Consider the following 21,303-nt stretch of genomic DNA (forward strand, 5'->3'; position numbering starts at 1 on the left):
CCCCTCTTTGGACGAACCTTTCTTCACCCTCCATCTTCTCCATTTCTTCTTCTTCACCGTCCCTTCTTTCTTCTATTGCTCGAGGACGAGCAAGCATTTTAAGTTTGGTGTGGAAAAAGTGTTGCTTTTTATTTTTCTATAACCATTTATGGCACCGAAGGCCGGAGAAACCTCTAGAAAGAGGAAAGGGAAGGCAAAAGCTTCCACCTCCGAGTCATGGGAGATGGAGAGATTCATCTCAAAGATCCATCAAGACCACTTCTATGAAGTTGTGGCCAAGAAGAAAGTGATCCCTGAGGTCCCTTTCATGCTCAAAAGGAATGAGTATCCAGAGGTCCAACATGAGATCCGAAGAAGAGGTTGGGAAGTTCTCACCAACCCCATTCAACAAGTCAGAATCTTAATGGTTCACGAGTTCTATGCTAATGCATGGATCACTAGGAACCATGATCAAAGTATGAACCTGAACCCAAAGAATTGGCTCACAATGGTTCGGGGGAAATACTTAGATTTCAGTCTGAAAAATGTAAGGTTGGCATTCAACTTGCCTATGATGCAAGGAGATGCATGCCCCTACACTAGAAGGGTAAACTTTGATCAAAGGTTGGACCAATCCTCATGGACATATGTGTGGAAGGAGCTCAGTAGAAAAGAGACTCCAAAGGCAAGCTGGTTCAATTGAGAAGGCATGACCTTAAACCCGCAGCTAGAGGATGGTTAGAGTTCATCAAACGCTCTATTGTTCCTACTAGCAATCGATCTGAAGTGACTGTAGATCAGGCTATCATGATCCATAGCATCATGATTGGAAAGGAAGTGGAAGTTCATGAGATTATACCTCTAGAACTATACAAGGTTGCTAACAAACCTTCTACTTTAGCAAGGTTAGCCTTCCTTCATCTCATCTGTCACTGATAAACCCATATTTTATGATATATTTTATGCTCAATCTGAGTGATTTATTCAATTCTTAACCCACTTATTCATGTTAATTGTGTGGTTTTACTTTTCTTTCCTTATTATGTGATGTATGTGAAAACATGTTTCCTATGCTTTTAAATTAATTATTTTAATCACCTTTAATTCCATTCGATGCCGTGATTAATGTGTTGAGTAGTTTCAGATCTTCTAAGGCAGGAATGACTTAAAGAATGAAAAAGGAAACATGCAAAAATGGAAGGAAAGCACAAATGGAGTTTCTAAAGGAACTGGCATCCACGCGATCGCATGGACGACACGATCGCGTGCCAAGAGCGAAGAAGCAGCGACGCGGCCGCATGACTGACGCGACCGCGCGACTTTAGCAAATCGCATACGACGCAGACGCGTGACCGACGCAACCGCGTGAGAAGGAGAACTCTAGATGACACGACTGCGTGACCCACGCGGAGGCGTGACAGAGGAAACGCACCAGAAATTGCAGGAAACGCTCATAGCGGATTCTGAAGCCTTTTTGGCCCAATTCCAAGTCCAGAAGTCATAGACCAGAGGTTATGAAGTGGAGGAATTCATTCATTCAGAGGAGAGAGAGAAAAATGCAAAATTTTTCTGTTACTTTCCATGATTTAGATCTAGTTTGGAGAGAGGTTCTTTCTCTCTCTCTTTAGGATTTAGGTAGTGTTTTTAGAAATTAGGATTTAGGACTTCTCTTAGCTTTCAAGAGTGACTCTCGATCTAGGTTCAATATTCCTTTTACTATTTAATTCTCTCTTTTATATTTTGATTACTCTGAAGCTTTTATTGTGTTTGATTGATGTTGCCCAATTGGCTTATGGATTTTCTCGTGTTGGAACTATATTAGTTTATTAATGATATTTGAGGTATTTCAGTTTACTATTGCCCTCTTTGATTTATGTTATTGTCGCTTCCCATCTAAGGATATTTTCACTCTAGCAATTTTACTTTTTCCGCTTTTGTCCTTGGTTAAACAATTGGTAACTCTTGATTTGTCAAACTCATTGTTGATCGAAAATTGGAATTAATTCATCCACTTAACTTGCCTTCATAGTTAGAGGTTAACAAAGTGGGATTAAAATCCAATCTTCATCACAACTGATAAGTCTGCACTTCCAATTTCTCATACCTTGCCCAAAAGTTTGCTTTATAGTATTTATTTATTTTAATTGCCATTTAATTTATCTGCCATATTTATTCCTTTTTTCCAAAAACCCCAATTTTACCTTTTTCATAGCCAATAATAAGAACATACCTCCCTGCAATTCCTTGAGAAGACGACCCGAGGTTTAAATACTCGGTTATCAATTTTAAAAAGGGGTTTGTTACTTGTGACAACCAAAACGTTTGTACAAAGGGATTTCTGTCGGTTTAGAGACTATATCTACAACGCGACTGTTTTTATGAAATTCTTTACTGGCAAAAATCCTAACGTCAAAATGGCGCCGTTGCGGGGGAATTGCAAACGTGTGCCTTATTATTGGTTATTGTAAATATTTTTCTAAAAAAAAATTTAAAAAATATTTTTCTTTTACTTGTTTATTTGTTTTCTTTTTTTTTCCCCTTATTTCTGATATCTACTATGAATTCTCACCCCTCTCGCTTTGAGTTTCGTTCTAACTTTGTTGAAGGAAATAGAAACTACAGCAGGAATATGCATCAAGGTCAGACTAATCAAGGATGGATGCAGTCAAGAGGATCTAATCAACCCTTTTGGCAACAACACCCTCCAAGATATCATGGACGACGACCATTCTACAATACATACCCAGCTGAAGGATATGGTGGACAACCTTGTAACTACCAACAAGCCCCACCCCGTGCCTATAGACCATCCTCTCAACATTACCTCGAACCACCACACTCACAAGCTTCGTTTCGCCATTCGCCATCATATGATCCTTATCTGCCCCAATACCAATCCAATTACTCCCAAGAACCACCACTTCCCCATACAAATTAGCCATATCCATCAAAGTCAGAATCACAGGGTAGCCTCGAAGAATCAATAAAACAATGTACTACAGTCTTTCATCAACTGGAGCAAGCAATAGTGGAAAGGCTAAAACAATTATCTTCCGGACGCTCAGCCCCTCAACAGACCCCCATGGCTTTATGTGGAGAATCTAATGAAGAACGCAGTGCAAAGGTGACGCTGGAAGCTCCAGTGAACAACATAGAGCATAACTTCGAATTAGAACAAGTAGAGAAAGCTGACATTGCAGAAGAGGAAGAGTCGGTTGTTGTGGAGAACTCCGTCAAGGATGTTACAATTGACGCTGAGGAGGATTTTGCACTGCCTCCAATGCAAATATCTTATGAAGAACTGGACGGAATAACCCAGGATGCAGGTTTCCTTGATGATGATGATAACGAGTCCTGTTCTCTCAGTGATGAACTTGCATCTGCAAGTGAATTCCTTGAGACAGAAGAATCTTCCCCAAGTGAATACGAAAATGATGCAGAGGTCGACTTTTCTCAACCTCCTATTTATGACACAAGTGACGAGGAAGATATCAATGACTTTGATCAAGACATGGGTGAAGTTGAAGAAATTTGCAAAGAGGTGGAGGAATTCATTGAAAACCACAAGGGAGTAGAGCTTGCAGAGCCACTAGAAACACCCATCCCAAGGCCATTACCACCCAACACAATCTTCAAGTGGGTAAAATCCTTAACTTTTATCTTTACTTTTCCACTTGAATATGGTTTGCTTGAAACAGATGGCCAGCTTAGAGCTCTCTGCGGCTTTAAGAGCAAAAGGGAAATGGCTCATACTCAGAGCCGGTGCACAAGGTTCAATAAGATTCCACGCTTCAACTCGAAGCGCAAGGATTGGTATCATGCTCAATTGAGAGGATCACGGAGAACGTCTGGTCACCGTGGTGAGAATCTAATTCCCAAACCACCCAGATGGAAAAGTGTAGATCAAAACAAAAGCGGATTTGGAACCAAAGTTTGGGATCCTGAAAAATATTCTGATAGACATCACCCCGGGAGCCTGAAAATCTGTTTGAAGCTGCTGAGAAGCTTCACATGCCTAGTTTGGGACCCCGGAGGCTATTGGCACTCCAAGCATTAGTGGAGATTTCTGGATGAATTTAAACACAAGCCGCCATAAAAGGAAGCTCCACCAACGTCCAACTTAAGGACTTTAACCAAAAGTGCTAGGTGGGAGACAACCCACCATGGTATGATCGTTCCTTTTTCATTTTTATTTAGTTTTAGTTGTTTTCAAGTTTTATTTTATTTTTTCATTGAACCTGGAATTACTCATAACATTCATATCATTTCGCATTCTGCATACTGCATAATTGCATAAAAAAAAGTGGCGTGCGACGCGACCGCATCAATCATGCGATCGCGTCGATTGCGATAAAACACCCCCCCACGCATCCGGGTCACCCACGCGGTCACGTGCCCTGGAGATCGGCGTATCACTCCAACGTCCAGAGAGTTGGGCTGGCATCGTGCTGTCCTTGTGCGTTTTGCACAAATTGGCCCACGCGATCGCATGCCCCATGCGATCGCGTCACATGCACATCACCAATCCCACGCGACCGCGTGAGTGACGTGATCGCGTCGCATGGATTGCACATCACCACAGAAAGAGACAGAGAGTTGCGCTGAAACGGCGCTGGAATTGTGCGTTTCGCACAAATTCTAGCGACGCGATCGCGTGACCCACGCGATCGCGTCCACCCCTCTCCTACCCCTCCCAAGCGATCGCGTGACTCACGCAATCGCGTCCACCCATTTCTCACGCCTACTACGCGACCGCGTGCCCCACGCGGCCGCGTGGGTTTCAAAGTATAACCCCCCCAGCCACGCGAACCCTAGCAGTCCCGCGCCCCCCTTTCACCCTCTCCCCCCTCTCTCCTTCCTCTCTCCTCCACCACCACCCAGCCATCACCTCCGCGCCACCACCCACCGCCGCCACCATTCCAACCGCAACCCCCTACCACCAGCAACACCGCCACCAAGCCCCCCTCTCTTCCCCTACCCCCATCACCCTCTCTTTTCCCCCCTACCGAACAGCCAGCCACCGTGCCCCTCACCGCCGGCCGCCGTGCCCAGCACCGGACGCCACCATCACCACCAGCCCCAGCCCCCTTTCTGCCTATTCTCCTTATTCGTCCTTCCAGTTCCACAACACGCACCCTTTCCTCCATTCGTAGCTTTTCTTAATTTTTCCGTTTTATGTTCATGTTTAAGCTAGTTAGATATGCATGTTGTAGTGGATTTTAGATTGTTAGGTAGCCTAGGATGTGGTTAGTGGATTTAGGTCTGTTTACTTGCACTGTTCATGTTTCTGTTTTATCAAATCTGCAATTCTGCTGTTGCTGTGACCTTGTTCATATGCTGTGATTTCCTGCATTTGCTGCTTTTTACTCTGAATTTTCATGTTTATATCATATATATGTACCTGCAGCTTGACTTTTTAATTCATATAAACTGCTTTGATTGTTGTTTATTTTCCAGGATAATCCATATTTAGCCGGAATGCTGCCCAAATTTCTATAAAATATTTTCATTCATGTTTCGGTTTGGCACTTTGCACTCTATTTTGCTCTGCTTTACCCAAACCATTTCATGAATGCCAGGGCATGCTTTATTATCCTCTTTGATTTCCTGGTTCATAAACTGCATCTGTGATGCTCTGATTCCAATTCTTTTTTTTTATATCTCTTTGACTCAGCATCCAATTATTTTCCTTATTTGATTATGAGTTACTTCTATTCTTACATGTGAATCCTTGTTACATGGAATATTTTTTTTATGCCACTTACTTTACCCACATCTTATTGACCCACTTATTTTAATTTACTAACTTCTTTTTCAAATTGTAACCATACTAACTTTTAAAAATCTCTTTTCTGACTTTTCAATTTCCTCTAACTTTCTAACCATGGCATAATGACAATTTTTCTATTTAACTTGAATTCTGATAGATTTTGGATTGTACATTATTCCTTTCATATTTTTCAACTGCTATACAATCCTTAATGCACATTTCCTAACTCATTTACCTCATTCTCATTCTCCTTTGCTGCTTTGAGTTTTCTTTGTTTCATTGCCTATTTGCTTTCCTATTTTTATCCATATTTTGATTTTCCATTTTTCAGGATGTCTACCTCACAGAGGAAAGGAAAAGGCAAGGTTACTGGCAAGCGCAAAAGAGGAGATTCCTCCCAGTCCGTCATTCACTTAATGCATGATTCTTCATGGCGGGAGAAGAACTTTACACAGCAGGAAAAAGCTTACCAGCTGCTCCCTGCCAATGACTCCATCAAATTTGCAAACCGGTACTGTGAGCTGAAGTATCCGGCATTTGCAGACTCCAGAAACCTATACCTGGAGAGAACTCTGAAAATTCCAGAAGCACTCCAGCAGTACACCACTGAGCAAATCAAGCAATGAGGCTGGTTTTTTCTGGAAAGGGTATTGATAGAGGTCAATGCATCTTGGGTTAGGGAATTCTACTGTAACTACTATATCACTACCCTAGATGCAGTGAACCTGAGAGGAAAGCAAATATTGGTCACTGAGGAGACCATAGAGGACATTCTACAGCTCCCACCTAAGTCCAATCAGCCTGATGGTTACAAACAGGCTGAGGAGGACATGCGTTTCTTGAGGTTTGATTGGGATGTGATGAATTGGATTTTTGACGGTTTAGAATTTCACTATTGAAATCTCGTTGAAGTATAGTCTCTAAACCAACAATAATCTTTTCATACAAAAAGTTGTTTGTCACTAAAACAAACCCCTAAATTTATAAAACGAAGTATTGAAACCTCGGGTCGTTTTCCCTAGGAATTACAATAAAGTGTCTTGTTATTGGTTAGAAATGTGTTTTGGGGTTTTGGATAAGAAGCATGAAAGTAAATGGCAATAAAAATAAACTAACAACTATAAAAGGCTCTTGGCAAGGTATGAAAATTAGAAGTCCTATCCTAGTTATCCTTCTCAATTGTGATGAGAATTGTTCATTGCTACCACTTAGTTAACCCTTACTAAATAAAGGAAAGTCAAGTGGATGAATTGACTTGAGTCACAAGTCCTAGCTAACTCCCAAGGAAAGACTAGCTTTAGTGCACTCCAAACCAATTAGCAATCTCTTCAATTACCAATCAACAAAAGAATTAGATAACTCAAGTTGCACTAATTACTCTACCTAGGCCAAGAGGAACAAAATCTACACTATATCTAGAAGAGGCATTTCAACAAACACATACAAGGCAATAAAAGTAAACAACATAAATTGCAAGAATTAAAGAGAGATCTAACTACAAAGGCAGGAGATCAACAATAGAAAAGCAAAGAAGAACAATTATTATGAATTACCTCTTATTGAATTGAAAGAAAATGGAAGGAACAATAGTAGATCTACAACAAAGTATAAAAACAACATAAAGGAAATTACAACAAAAGAATAGAAGAAGAATGAATGTAACTACAAGGAATTGAAAGATAGAAGTAGAAGAAGATGAATGAAAACCTAGATCTAAGAACTAAACCTAATCCTAATCCTAATCCTAATCCTAGAGAGAAGTGAGAGCTTCTCTCTCTAAAACTAACTTTCCCTCCAAAACTAAGCTAAACTAAACTAATGGTAACTAACTTCTAAAGTATGAAAAGTCCCCCATTCCCCCTTCAATCCTTGGCTTAAATAGCATCAGAAATGAGTTGGATTGGGCCCACAAGGCTTTAGAATTCGCTGGCCATGTTTTGCTTTAAGTGTACCAGGTGGCAGCAACGGCGCGTGCGCGTACTATGCGCGTACGCGTCACCATGCGCGGTTCAACCATAGCAAATCTTATTTTGTTTCGAAGCCCCGAATGTTAGCTTTCCAATCCAACTGGAACCGCATCATTTGGACCTCTGTAGCTCAAGTTATGGTCGATTAAGTGCAAAGAGGTCGGCTTAACAGCTTTTGCGTTTCCTTTATTTCTCCATGAGTTCTCCATTTCTACATGCTTTTCCTTCATTCCCTTGGTCCAATCCTTGCCTCCTAAATCTGAAATCACTTAGCAAACATATCAAGGCATCTAATGGAATCAAGAAGAATTAGATTTAGCTATTTTAAGTCCTAAAAAGTATGTTTTCACTCTTAAGCACAATTAAAGGAGAAGTTATAAAACCATGCTATTTCAATGGATAAATGTGGGTAAAAGGTTATAAAATCCCCTAAATCAAGCACAAGATAAACCCTACAAATGGGGTTTATCAACCTCCCCACACTTAAACCAAGCATGTCCTCATGCTAAAACCAAGAATGAAGTAAGGGTATTGCATTTATTCAATGGGAACTAACTAAATGCGATCTACCTATATGCAACTATCTAAATGCATGCAATTTCTTGGTCAAAATAAATCAATTCCCAAGAAGCATATATGCACAAGGGATAAGAACTAGCAAGTCTAATCCACAATTGAATTGAGTTATTAAATATTTTTACAAACTTGCATGAAAATTATGATCATAGATGAAAACATGTAATTGAGCATCAGACCCTCACCGGTAGTGTTTGCACTCTATTCGCTCAAGTGTTTAGGGTTGATTCTCTCAATTCTCTCCTAATCATGCTTTCTAAGATTTGTTTTTCTTCTAACAATCGACATATATTTCATGCATGCATACAAGTATCATGAGGTCTTTTCTTTGGTTGTAATGGGGCTAGGGTCAAGGTAGGATGCATATATGGTTAAGTGAGCTTGAAATTTGAATCTTTGATAAGCTTAGACTTCCCACCTAACCTATGACATCCTATACAATTAAGTTCTAACCCAACTACCCATTTTTCGCTTTTTCACATACTCATGTATTTCCTTTTCATTTCACAACACTTATGCATTGATTTTATTGAGCTTCACTTTGGGGCATGTTGTCCCCTTTTTATTCCTTTCTTTTTCTTCTTTTTCTTTCTTTTCTTTTCCATATAATTTTTCTTTTTCTTTTGTTTTTCTCTTTTTTTTTTCTATATACAAGAACCTCAATGCATAAGGTTTACATTTGATCAATACATGAGTATGTACCCAATTCCCAATATTTTCAATAACAATACAAAACTACCCCTTTTATTCACCCAATGTCCCAAGGTTCCCACACTTGAATGATACTCACACACACTAGCCTAAGCTAATCAAAGATCCAAATTAAGAACATTTATTGTTTTCCACTTTAAGGCTTGTAATGTGCTAAATTAAGAGCAAAGTGGGTTAATCGTAGGCTCAAATTTGGCTAACAAAGGAAGATAGAAGGTAAGGCCATTTGGGTAAGTGAGCTAAATGAAATGATGGCCTCAATCATATAAATGCATGAATACGCAAAATAATGGATATAAAGAATCAAACAAATCAAAGATTACATTCATAGAAAGAGAATAATTGCACACAAGAAGGAAAAATAAGTGGTTATAAGATGTAACCACATCTTTAGGCTCAAATCTCACTTGCTTGTGTTCTTAGCTCAAAAATTCATGTTCCACAATATATATATGTAATTCAAGCAAGTTTAATGAAAAGTTTTCACTCAAATCAATTGAGGTGCCCTATAGATAGAAATCTTGAAAAAATTTCATTATTTTGACTAAGCTTATTGTGTATATGTATGCAAAAATAAGAAAATGCAAGTAAAAATCCTAAAAACCTAGAATGAAATGCAAAAGTGTTGGGATTAGAAACTTGTCACCCAAAACTGCCGACCGGTCGGACGACCTCCCCACACTTAAAAGTTTGCACCGTCCTCGGTGCACTCAAAGATGAGCAAGGGGGTACGGCGACTCTCCGGATTGCTGCGTGTTCTTAGTCTTGCTTCTGTTATTGCTTGTGGTGCATTCGTCATGAAAAACAAAAATATAACACCATAAGATGAGAAAACAAAAGCAAGGAAGCATACATTGTTGGAATGAGGTAACTCACTAGAAATGAGCGAGTGAATTAGTGTGACATGAATGACAAATAAGTGTGTGAAATCTAAATTACACGGTTTAGAACACACATTAGTATAAAGAGCTATGTCACAAAAGAAGCATGCACTTCACTTATCCTAGTGTGCTTGAGATGCTCTAAGTGAACTTGTAAGGTAAGACAAGCATTAAAGAAGCATGGAAGCATTCAAGTCAAACACATATGGATGCATATGAACATGAAATACAATGCATTAAGGCAATTGCACAACATCCATCAAGAGGTTGCCTAATCATAGAATAAGGCTCAAACCACATGGTGGCTAGCTACAACATGCAATTCAAGAGAGTTATAAGCTCGAAGGCAATTCTCATCACTTGGTATTCTTAAAAGGTAAGCATGAAGAACTCAAAACCAAGTAGCAAAATATAACCTCAATCATAGAATCCAACAAAGATTGTAAACATAATGATGTTCAGATAACATCCCTTTTTAGTACTCAACAGTAATTAATGGTAAACAAGAATAACAATCCAACACTTACAATGAAAAAGAGAAAATGAAATGAAATTTAAACTAAAACTAACTAATCGACTAACTAACTAACTAATTAGTTAACTAACTAACTAATAACTAACTAAAATAAATGGTTATCGATGGTGCTTGGAAGTGTTGGATGAGGGGTAGGAGAAAGGAGAAGGAAAGAAATAGAAAGAGGAGAAGAAAAGAAATGTGGTGAAGGAAGGTGGTGCACGAAATTGTGATCAATACTTTTCAAAACATAAACAATCCCTAGTAATGGCTCCAATGACTTGGTGCTCAATACCATGGCATAAACACAACTTCGCACAACTAACCAGCAAGTGCACTGGGTCGTCCAAGTAATAAACCTTACGCGAGTAAGGGTCGATCCCACGGAGATTGGTGGTATGAAGCAAGCTATGGTCATCTTGTAAATCTCAGTCAGGCAGACTCAAATGTATAATGGTGATGGACGAAAATAACATAAAGGATAAGGATAGAGATACTTATGCATATCATTGGTGTAAGAGCTTCAGACAAGCGTATGAAGATGCCTTCCCTTCCGTCTCTCTGCTTTCCTACTGTCTTCATCCAATCCTTCTTACTCCTTTCCATGGCAAGCTCATATAGGGTTTCACCGTTGTCAGTGGCTACCTCCCATCCTCGCAGTGAAAGCTAATGCACGCACTCTGTCACAGTACTGCCAATCACCGGTGTGGTTCCCTCCCCTACCGGAATAGAATCCCTCTTTTGCGTCTGTCACTAACGCCCAGTAGGTTACAGGTTTGAAGCGCGTCACAGTCATTCAATCATTGAATCCTACTCAGAATACCACAGACAAGGTTAGACCTTCCGGATTCTCTTGAATGCCGCCATCAGTTCTTGCCTATACCACGAAGACTCTGATCTCACGGAATGGCTGGCTCGTTTGTCAGGCGAGCACTCGGTTGTCAGGCGATCAACCATGCATCATGCAATCAGAAATCCAAGAGATATTCACCAAGCCTCGAATGCTTGTAGAACAAGAATGGTTGTCAGTCACCTTGTTCATAGGTGAGAATGATGATGAGTGTCAATCATCACCTTCATCAAGTTGAAGAACAAGTGATATCTTGGTAAAAGAACAAGCGGAATTGAATAGAAGAACAATAGTAATTGCATTAATACTCGAGGTACAGCAGAGCTCCACACCTTAATCTATGGTGTGTAGAAACTCCACCGTTGAAAATACATAAGAACAAGGTCTAGGCATGGCCGAATGGCCAGCCTCCCAAAGTGATCAAAAGATCTAAAGAAAAAGGTTCCAAAGATCAGAAGATTCTCTATCTCAAGATGTCTAATACAATAGCAAAAGGTCCTACTTTATAGAAAACTAGTAGCCTAAGGTGTACAAAGATGAGTAAATGACATAAAAATCCACTTCCGGGCCCACTTGGTGTGTGCTTGGGCTGAGCAAATGAAGCATTTTCGTGTAGAGACTCCTCTTGGAGTTAAACGCCAGCTTTGGTGCCAGTTTGGGCGTTTAACTCCCATTTAGGTGCCAGTTCCGGCGTTTAACGCTGGAATTTCTTGAGGTGACTTTGAGCGCCGGTTTGGGCCATCAAATCTTGGGCAAAGTATGGACTATCATATATTGCTGGAAAGCCCAGGATGTCTAATTTCCAACGCCGTTGAGAGCGCGCCAATTGGGCTTCTGTAGCTCCAGAAAATCCACTTCGAGTGCAGGGAGGTCAGAATCCAACAGCATCTGCAGTCCTTTTCAGTCTCTGAATCAGATTTTTGCTCAGAACCTTCAATTTCAGCCAGAAAATACATGAAATCACAGAAAAACACACAAACTCATAGTAAAGTCCAGAAAAGTGAATTTTAATTAAAAACTAATAAAAATATACTAAAAACTAACTAGATCATACTAAAAACATACTAAAAACAATGCCAAAAAGCATACAAATTTTCCGCTCATCACAACACCAAACTTAAATTGTTGCTTGTCCCCAAGCAACTGAAGATCAAATAAGATAAAAAGAAGAGAATATGCAATGAACTCCAAAAACATCTATGAAGATCAGTATTAATTAGATGAGCGGGGCTTTTAGCTTTTTGCCTCTGAATAGTTTTGGCATCTCACTTTATCCTTTGGAACTCAGAATGATTGGCTTCTTTAGGAACTCAGAATCCAGATAGTGTTATTGATTCTCCTAGTTAAGTATGATGATTCTTGAACACAGCTACTTATTGAGTCTTGGCTGTGGCCCAAAGCACTCTGTCTTCCAGTATTACCACCGGATACATACATGCCACAGACACATAATTGGGTGAACCTTTTCAGATTGTGACTCAGCTTTGCTAAAGTCCCCAACTAGAGGTGTCCAGGGTTCTTAAGCACACTCTTATTGCCTTGGATCACAACTCTTTTTCTTTCTTTTTCTTTTTTCGGTTTTTTTTTTGTTTGCTTCTTCTTCTCCTTTTTTTTTTCTTTTGTATTCACTGCTTTTTCTTGCTTCAAGAATCATTTTTATGATTTTTCAGATCCTCAGTAACATGTCTCCTTTTTCATCATTCTTTCAAGAGCCAACATTCATGAACCACAAATTCAAAAGACATATGCACTGTTTAAGCATACATTCAGAGAACAAAAGTGTTGCCACCACATCAAAATAATTAAACTGTTATAAAATTCAAAATTCATGCAATTCTTTTTCTTTTTCAATTAAGCACAGTTTTTAAGAAGGGTGATGGATTCATAGGACATTCATAACTTTAAGGCATAGACACTAATGATCATAAGACACAAACATAGATAAACATAAGCACTAGAAATTCGAAAAACAGAAGAATAAAGAACAAGGAAATCAAGGAACGGGTCCACCTTAGTGATGGCGGCTCTTCCTTCCTTTTGAAGGTCCTATGGAGTGCTTGAGCTCCTCAATGTCTCTTCCTTGCCTTTGTTGCTCCTCTCTCATGATTCTTTGATCTTCTCTTATTTCATGGAGGAGAATGGAGTGTTCTTGATGCTCCACCCTTAGTTGTCCCATGTTGGAACTCAATTCTCCTAGGGAGGTGTTTAGTTGCTCCCAATAGTCTTGTGGAGGAAAGTGCATCCCTTGAGGCGTCTCAGGGATCTCATGATGAGAGGGATCTCTTGTGTGCTCCATCCTTTTCTTGGTAATGGGCTTATCCTCATCAATGGTGATGTCTCCCTCTATGTCAACTCCAACTGAATAACAGAGGTGACAAATGAGGTGAGGAAAGGCTAACCTTGCTAAGGTAGAGGACTTATCCGCCACCTTGTAGAGTTCTTGGGCTATGACCTCATGAACTTCCACTTCTTCTCCAATCATGATGCTATGGATCATGATGGCCCGGTCTAAAGTAACTTCGGACCGGTTGCTAGTGGGAATGATTGAGTGTTGGATAAACTCCAACCATCCTCTAGCCACGGGTTTGAGGTCATGCCTTCTCAATTGAACCGGCTTGCCTCTTGAATCTCTCTTCCATTGTGCGCCCTCTTCACATATGGTTGTGAGGACTTGGTCCAACCTTTGATCAAAGTTGACCCTTCTTGTGTAAGGATGTTCATCTCCTTGCATCATAGGCAAGTTGAACGCCACCCTCACACTTTCCGGACTAAAATCCAAGTATTTCCCCCGAACCATAGTAAGATAATTCTTTGGATTCGGGTTCATACTTTGATCATGGCTCTTGGTGATCCATGCATTGGCATAGAACTCTTGAACCATCAAGATTCCAACTTGTTGAATGGGGTTGGTAAGTACTTCCCAACCTCTTCTTTGGATCTCATGGCGGATCTCCGGATATTCACCCTTTTTGAGTGAAAAGGGAACCTCGGGGATCACCTTCTTCAAGGCCACAACTTCATAGAAGTGGTCTTGATGCACCCTTGAGATGAACCTATCCATCTCCCATGACTCGGAGGTGGAAGCTTTTGCCTTCCCTTTCCTCTTTCTAGAGGTTTCTCCGGCCTTGGATGCCATAATGGTTATGAAAAAGCAATGCTTTTACCACACCAAACTTAAAATGTTTGCTCGTCCTCGAGCAAAAGAAGAAAGAAGAGAGTAGAAGAAGAAGAAATGAGGAAGAGGGAGATGGTGGTGTATTCGGCCAAAGAGGGGGAGAAGTGGTTTGAATTTGAAGGGTGAGGTTGGTGGGGTTTTATGAAGGATGGATGTGAGTGGTGAAGAGAAAGATGGGATTTGATAGGTGAAGGGGTTTTGGGGAAGAGGTATTGAGGTGATTGGTGAATGGGGGAAGAAGAGAGAGAGTGGTGGTGGGGTTGGTAGGGGTCCTGTGGGGTCCACAGATCCTGTGGTGTCAAGGAAAAGTCATCCCTGCACCAAATGTTGCTCAAAATCACGTTTTGAGCCATTTCTGGCGTTAAACGCCGGGCTGGTGCCCATTCCTGGCGTTTAACGCCAGGTTCTTGCCCTTTTCTGGCGTTTAACGCCAGTCTGGTGCCCCTTTCTGGCGTTAAACGCCCAGAATGGTGCCAGACTGGGCGTTAAACGCCCAACTGCTAGGTTTACTGGCGTTTGAACGCCAGTAACATCTTTCTCCAGGGTGTGCTGTTTTTCTTCCTGTTTTTCATTTTGTTTTTGCTTTTTCAATGGATTTTGTGGCTTCTCATGATCATCAACCTACAAAAAACATAAAATAACAAAAGAAACTATATAAATTATAATCATTGGGTTGCCTCCCAACAAGCGCTTCTTTAATGTCAGTAGCTTGACAGAGGGCTCTCATGGAGCCTCACAGATACTCAGAGCAATGTTGGAATCTCCCAACACCAAACTTAGAGTTTGAATGTGGGGGTTCAACACCAAACTTAGAGTTTGGTTGTGGCCTCCCAACACCAAACTTAGAGTTTGACTGTGGGGGCTCTTCTTGACTCTGATTTGAGAGAAGCTCTTCATGCTTCCTCTCCATGGTGACAGAGGGATATCCTTGAGCCTTAAACACAAAGGATTCTTCATTCACTTGAATGATCAGTTCACCTCCATCAACATCAATCACAGCCTTTGCTGTGGCTAGGAAGGGTCTGCCAAGGATGATGGTTTCATCCATGCACTTCCCAGTCTCTAGGACTATGAAATCAGCAGGAATGTAGTGGTCTTCAACCTTTACCAAAACATTCTCTACAAGTCCATGAGCTTGTTTTCTTGAGTTGTCTGCCATCTCTAATGAGATTCTTGCAGCTTGTACCTCAAAGATCCCTAGCTTCTCCATTACTGAGAGAGGCATGAGGTTTACACTTGACCCTAAGTCACACAGAGCCTTCTTGAAGGTCATGGTGCCTATGGTACAAGGTATGGAAAACTTCCCAGGATCTTGTCTCTTTTGAGGTAATTTCTGCCTAGACAAGTCATCCAGTTCTTTGGTGAGCAAAGGAGGTTCATCCTCCCAAGTCTCATTTCCAAATAACTTGTTATTTAGCTTCATGATTGCTCCAAGGTACTTAGCAACTTGCTCTTCAGTGACATACTCATCCTCTTCAGAGGAAGAATACTCATCAGAGCTCATGAAAGGCAGAAGTAAGTCCAATGGAATCTCTATGGTCTCATGTTGAGTCTCAGATTCCCATGGTTCCTCATTGGGGAACTCATTGGAGGCTAGTGCACGCCCACTGAGGTCTTCCTCAATGGCGTTCACTTCCTCCCCTTCCTCTCCAAATTCGGCCATATTGATGGCTTTGCACTCTCCTTTTGGATTTTCTTCTGTGTTGCTTGGAAGAGTACTTGGAGGGAGTTCAGTAACTTTCTTGCTCAGCTGTCCCACTTGTCCTTCCAAATTTCTAATGGAAGACCTTGTTTCATTCATGAAACTTTGAGTGGTTTTAATTAGATCAGAGACCATGGTTGCTAAGTCAGAGGGGTTCTGCTTAGGATTCTCTGTCTGTTGCTGAGAAGATGATGGAAAAGGTTTGCCATTGTTAAACCTGTTTCTTCCACCATTATTATTGAAACCTTGTTGAGGTCTCTCTTGGTTCTTCCATGAGAGATTTGGGTGATTTCTCCATGAAGAATTATAGGTGTTACCATAGGGTTCTCCAAGGTAATTCACCTCTTCCATTGAAGGGTTCTCAGGATCATAAGCTTCTTCCTCAGATGAAGCCTCCTTAGTACTGCTTGGTGCATTTTGCATTCCAGACAGACTTTGTGAAATCAAATTGACTTGTTGAGTCAATATCTTGTTCTGAGCCAATATGGCATTCAGAGCATCAATCTCAAGAACTCCTTTCTTCTGACTTGTCCCATTGTTCACAGGATTCCTTTCAGAAGTGTACATGAATTGGTTATTTGCAACCATCTCAATTAGCTCTTGAGCCTCTGTAGGCGTCTTCTTCAGATGAAGAGATCCTCCAGCAGAGCTATCCAAGGACATCTTAGATAGTTCAGAGAGACCATCATAGAAAATACCTATGATGCTCTATTCAGAAAGCATGTCAGAAGGACATCTTCTGATCAATTGTTTGTATCTTTCCCAAGCTTCATAGAGGGATTCTCCATCCTTCTGTCTGAAGGTTTGGACTTCCACTCTAAGCTTACTCCATCTTTGTGGTGGAAAGAACTTTGCCAAGAAGGCATTGACTAGCTTTTCCCAAGAATCCAGGCTTTCTTTAGGTTGAGAGTCCAACCATATTCTAGCTCTGTCTCTTACAGCAAAAGGGAATAGCATCAGTCTATAGACCTCAGGGTCAACCCCATTAGTCTTGACTGTGTCACAGATTTGCAAGAATTCAGCTAAGAACTGATGAGGATCTTCCATTGGAAGTCCATGGAACTTGCAATTCTGTTGCATTAGAGAAACCAATTGAGGCTTAAGCTCAAAGTTGTTTGCTCCAATGGCAGGGATAGAGATGCTTCTCCCATAAAAATCAGGAGTAGGTGCAGTAAAGTCACCCAGCACCTTCCTTGCATTGTTTGCATTATTGTTGTTTTCGGCTGCCATGTCTTCTTCTTCCTTGAAGAATTCGGTCAGGTCCTCTAAAGAGAGTTGTGCTTTGGCTTCTCTTAGCTTTCTCTTCAAGGTCCTTTCGGGTTCAGGGTCAGCTTCAACAAGAATACCTTTGTCCTTGCTCCTGCTCATATGAAAGAGAAGAGAACAAGAAAATGTGGAGTCCTCTATGTCACAGTATAGAGATTCCTTGAGGTGTCAGAGGAAAAGAGAAATAGAAAGAAGAAGGAGAAGAAGAATTCGAACTTTACTTAGATAAGGTTCGAATTGTGCATTGAGAAAGAGTGGTGCTCCATAAATAGAAGGATGTGAGAAGGAGGGAAGAAGATTTTCGAAAATTAATTAAAATATTTTGAAAACATTTTTGAAAAACACTAATTGATTTTCGAAAATAAAAGTGGAAAAAAAATCAAGTGATTTTTGAAAAAGATTTTTAAATTAGAAATCAAAAAGATTTGATTGAAAACTATTTTGAAAAAGATGTGGTTGAGAAGATATGATTGATTTTAAAAAGATGTGATTGAGAAGATATGATTTGAAAACAATTTTAAAAGATATAATTTGAAAACAATTTTGAAAAGATTTGATTTTAAAAATTAATGACTTGCCTAACAAGAAAAGATATGATTCAAACATAAAACCTTCCTCAACAGAAAAGGCAAAAATATGAGATGTTCAATCAAATCATTAATTGTTAGTAAGTATCTTTGAAAAAGGAAAGAAATTAATTTTGAAAACATTTGATTGAAAATATATGATTTGAAAAAGATTTGATTTTGAAAAACTTTGAAAACTTGAAAGAAAATTGATTTGAAAACAAAATCTTCCCCCTAGCACCATCCTGGCGTTAAACGCCCAGAATGGTATCCATTCTGGCGTTTAACGCCCAAAATGCACCCTTTTTGGGCGTTAAACGCCCAACCAGGTACCCTGGCTGGCGTTTAAACGCCAGTCTGCCTTCTTCACTGGGCATTTTTGAATGCCCAGCTTTTTCTGTATAATTCCTCTGCAGTATGTTCTGAATCTTCAATTCTCTGTATTATTGACTTGAAAAGACACAAATAAAAAATATTTTTGGATTTTTAATAATCAAAATGCAACAAGAATCAAATAACAATGCATGCAAGACACCAAACTTAGCAGTTTGTATACTATTGACACTATATGAGACACATAAACACTCAAGTCAAAAGAATTCAAAGATCAGAGTAAGAAATCATCAAGAATTACTTGAAGATCCTTAAGACACATGAATGCATGCAATTGACACCAAACTTAAGATGAGACACTAGACTCAAGCAAGAAACATCAAATATTTTTTTGGTTTTTATGGTTTTTGTGAATTTTTTTTGTGATTTTCGAAAATTAAGTGGAAAAAGATATCAAAATTCTTAATGAGAATTTCAGGAATCAGTGCAATGCTAGTCTAAGACTCCGGTCCAGGAATTAGACATGGCTTCACAGCCAGCCAAGCTTTCAAAGAAAGCTTCGGTCCAAAACACTAGACATGGCCAAAGGCCAGCCAAGCCTTAGCAGATCACTGCTCCAAAAGCAAGATCAACAAGCTCTTGTGATGATAAGTTGAAACCTCGGTCCAATGAAATTAGACATGGCTTTACAGCCAGCCAGATTTCAGCAAATCATCATGAAACTCTAGAATTCATCTTCAAGAATTTCGAAAAAAATAAATACCTAATCTAAGCAACAAGATGAACCGTCAGTTGTCCATACACAAGAACAATCCCCGGCAACGGCGCCAAAAACTTGGTGCACGAAATTGTGATCAATACTTTTCAAAACATAAACAATCCCTAGTAATGGCTCCAATGACTTGGTGCTCAATACCATGGCATAAACACAACTTCGCACAACTAACCAGCAAGTGCACTGGGTCGTCCAAGTAATAAACCTTACGCGAGTAAGGGTCGATCCCACGGAGATTGGTGGTATGAAGCAAGCTATGGTCATCTTGTAAATCTCAGTCAGGCAGACTCAAATGTATAATGGTGATGGACGAAAATAACATAAAGGATAAGGATAGAGATACTTATGCATATCATTGGTGTAAGAGCTTCAGACAAGCGTATGAAGATGCCTTCCCTTCCGTCTCTCTGCTTTCCTACTGTCTTCATCCAATCCTTCTTACTCCTTTCCATGGCAAGCTCATATAGGGTTTCACCGTTGTCAGTGGCTACCTCCCATCCTCGCAGTGAAAGCTAATGCACGCACTCTGTCACAGTACTGCCAATCACCGGTGTGGTTCCCTCCCCTACCGGAATAGAATCCCTCTTTTGCGTCTGTCACTAACGCCCAGTAGGTTACAGGTTTGAAGCGCGTCACAGTCATTCAATCATTGAATCCTACTCAGAATACCACAGACAAGGTTAGACCTTCCGGATTCTCTTGAATGCCGCCATCAGTTCTTGCCTATACCACGAAGACTCTGATCTCACGGAATGGCTGGCTCGTTTGTCAGGCGAGCACTCGGTTGTCAGGCGATCAACCATGCATCATGCAATCAGAAATCCAAGAGATATTCACCAAGCCTCGAATGCTTGTAGAACAAGAATGGTTGTCAGTCACCTTGTTCATAGGTGAGAATGATGATGAGTGTCAATCATCACCTTCATCAAGTTGAAGAACAAGTGATATCTTGGTAAAAGAACAAGCGGAATTGAATAGAAGAACAATAGTAATTGCATTAATACTCGAGGTACAGCAGAGCTCCACACCTTAATCTATGGTGTGTAGAAACTCCACCGTTGAAAATACATAAGAACAAGGTCTAGGCATGGCCGAATGGCCAGCCTCCCAAAGTGATCAAAAGATCTAAAGAAAAAGGTTCCAAAGATCAGAAGATTCTCTATCTCAAGATGTCTAATACAATAGCAAAAGGTCCTACTTTATAGAAAACTAGTAGCCTAAGGTGTACAAAGATGAGTAAATGACATAAAAATCCACTTCCGGGCCCACTTGGTGTGTGCTTGGGCTGAGCAAATGAAGCATTTTCGTGTAGAGACTCCTCTTGGAGTTAAACGCCAGCTTTGGTGCCAGTTTGGGCGTTTAACTCCCATTTAGGTGCCAGTTCCGGCGTTTAACGCTGGAATTTCTTGAGGTGACTTTGAGCGCCGGTTTGGGCCATCAAATCTTGGGCAAAGTATGGACTATCATATATTGCTGGAAAGCCCAGGATGTCTACTTTCCAACGCCGTTGAGAGCGCGCCAATTGAGCTTCTGTAGCTCCAGAAAATCCACTTCGAGTGCAGGGAGGTCAGAATCCAACAGCATCTGCAGTCCTTTTCAGTCTCTGAATCAGATTTTTGCTCAGAACCTTCAATTTCAGCCAGAAAATACCTGAAATCATAGAAAAACACACAAACTCATAGTAAAGTCCAGAAAAGTGAATTTTAATTAAAAACTAATAAAAATATACTAAAAACTAACTAGATCATACTAAAAACATACTAAAAACAATGCCAAAAAGCATACAAATTATCCGCTCATCAGAAGGAAATCCACGCGTACGCGCGCATGCTGCGCGCGCGCGGATGGTGGTGTAATGGATTCGGGGCATACGTGTACAGAGTGCGTCCGCGTCGATGGCTTATTCCGAGAGTGGCGTGTACGCGTCATGTGTGCGAGCGCGCAAATAGGTTTGTGCCAAAGGCACAACGTTGGCGCGGCGTAGGCACAACTCTCTGGAAAATGTATGGAATGTGGAACTTCTCAATCCACGCGTACGCACGCATGGCGCACGCGCGTGGATGGTCCAAAACGCTAGATGCACGCGTACGCACGTAGTGCGCGTACGCGTGGATGATGCTCTGTTTTTCAAAAAAAAAATTTTTTTTGCTATGTTTTTGCACCAATCCAAGCATTCTAAACCTCCAAACAGCTACCAAAACACCATAAAACCTTATTTAACATACTAAACTACCAATT

At 40.5% G+C, this 21,303-nt stretch overlaps 1 non-coding gene across 1 annotated transcript; it reads left to right on the plus strand.

Annotated features, from left to right (window-relative positions):
• Nucleotides 1-16,842: 16,842 nt before the first annotated feature.
• On the plus strand, nucleotides 16,843-16,950 carry LOC130958280 (small nucleolar RNA R71). Its single transcript, XR_009077411.1, has one exon. It is a non-coding gene; the product is annotated as a small nucleolar RNA R71 (small nucleolar RNA).
• Nucleotides 16,951-21,303: the final 4,353 nt, after the last annotated feature.

This window comes from Arachis stenosperma, chromosome 10, assembly GCF_014773155.1.
Source record: "Arachis stenosperma cultivar V10309 chromosome 10, arast.V10309.gnm1.PFL2, whole genome shotgun sequence".
Taxonomy (NCBI): Eukaryota; Viridiplantae; Streptophyta; class Magnoliopsida; order Fabales; family Fabaceae; genus Arachis; species Arachis stenosperma.